Here is a 2,153-nt window from a genome sequence, read left to right as displayed (position 1 = left end):
TTCTCTCTCTCTCTATGTCTCTCTCTCTCTCTCTCTCTCTCTCTCTCTCTCTCTCTCTCTCTCTCTCTCTCTCTCTCTCTCTCTCTCTCTCTCATATATATATATATATATATCCCTTCTGTCTCCCTCTCTGTCTATAGTGTATATAATATTATGTGAGATATATATATATATATATATATATATATATATATATATATATATATATATATATATATATATATATGGATATATACACCTACACATACACATACACACACACACACACACACACACACACACACACACACACACACACACACACACACACACACACACACACACAAAGAAAAGCACACAACTGACGGAACTACACTGTGTATCCATTCTTTGATAAACAAACCCCGGAGAGGACGTAACACAAACAGACCAGGTGCCATTTGTCTGTCAACGATCAACACATTAACCCATCAGCATCGTAATTATGCACGTCTCGATCAGCGTGCAAACTGACTTGACCATTTATCATTGGCTCCCAAGCGCAATAGGGTGGCGTCGGTGGCTTAGTGGTTAAGCTCTCGGACTCGCAACAGTAAGGTCGTAGGTTCGAATCCCGTCAAGGGCCCGACGTTGTGTCCTTGGGAAAGGCACTTTGCACAAATTTTCCTCACTTCACCCAGGTGGAAATTTGTACCCGGCTATAGACATTGAACGATCTCGTCAGATTGATAGTGTTTGAGCGCGTGAAATCCGCAGCTTGCACTGTATGCTTCCGAGGAAACCGAATATGTTTCTGAGAGTTCTCAGAGGGTCTGCTGGAGTAATAATATTTGTAAAGCGCATAGAGCATGCTCTTGAGCATGGATATGCGCTATATAAATGCAATTATTATTATTACTATTATTACTATGATTATTATTATTATTATTATTATTATTATTATTATTATTATTATTATTATTATTATTATTATTATTATTATTATTATTATTATTATCATTATCATCATCATCATCATCATCATCATCATCATCATTATTATTATTATTATTATTATTATTATTATTATTATTATTATTATTATTATTATTATTATTATGCTTCTTAAGGGACCACTATCGACATGGCAATGATGTATCGTCCCTATAATTTGTAACTGTTTAAATATTTTTTAAATACGTGTTTTACGGCCCTCGCAACTAAATTACTTAAGGTCAAACTTGCGCGCGGCACACATTAAACATTTTCAATTGGTAGGAAATTTTGGATTTTGCCCTGGGGGCGGCTGGAGCCTACTCTTATCAATTTTGGACCACCAAGGGATCTTTATCGTGCGCAACTTGCACACGGAACCTCCGAGTTTTTTCGGCCTTGTGCGAAAAGGCTAGGTGTAGATATTTCCTGCTATAAGAATAGGAGTGTGGCTGAAAGACAGGGTAGCAATAGAAAGGCTACAGAAACTGTCAGGAGCCAGGATGAGGGGGGCAATGGGGAGGGGGGAGGGGACAGAAAATGGAGACGAAAGCAGATTACAGAACATTTCTAAAGCAGGAAAGGAGGTGAAAAGAGACAATTTTAGAAAAGAAAAGGTTCCGTCGCTATCAGGATTCGAACTCGGTACCTATTGAATGAAAGGCGAACACTTTAACCTCCAGGCCACGGGAGCCCACCTTTATGTGTTTAACGCCCTTATTAACGCTATAATGATGTAGAGAGGACGTCTCTATTAGGACGTTAGCTTTAGACATGCTGTAGTTGTAATCTCTTATTGACGCATACGTCTCAAAATCAAGAGTCTCTTTACTCAAAGTCTATGTCAAAGTCCAACCAAACCAAGTGGGCGAAGAGCCTCAAACCAACTTCTCCAACAATCACCGTTCAAAAAAAAGATCGAGAACGTGGAAACCTACGTTTCAAACAAAAATTAAACACAATCATAATAGATTCTATACAGGCCCGCACGCACTTTGACAGGTAACCTACATACTGAGGCTATCTCCGCTACTACGTCCTATTTCTGTACGTTCTCTCTGTTGTTTCCGTCTCTCTGTCTTGCTCCCTCCTTGCACCTAATAGCCCTTATTATGTCGATGAGCTCCTCTTTCTTCAAAACTGAGAGCAAAACACATTTTTCGACCCGATCCTTTATCCTCAAAACTAACCCCCCCCCCCCC

Source organism: Aplysia californica, unplaced genomic scaffold (genome assembly GCF_000002075.1).
Source record: "Aplysia californica isolate F4 #8 unplaced genomic scaffold, AplCal3.0 scaffold00158, whole genome shotgun sequence".
NCBI lineage: Eukaryota > Metazoa > Mollusca > Gastropoda > Aplysiida > Aplysiidae > Aplysia > Aplysia californica.
Note: the sequence above shows the minus strand (reverse complement) of the source record.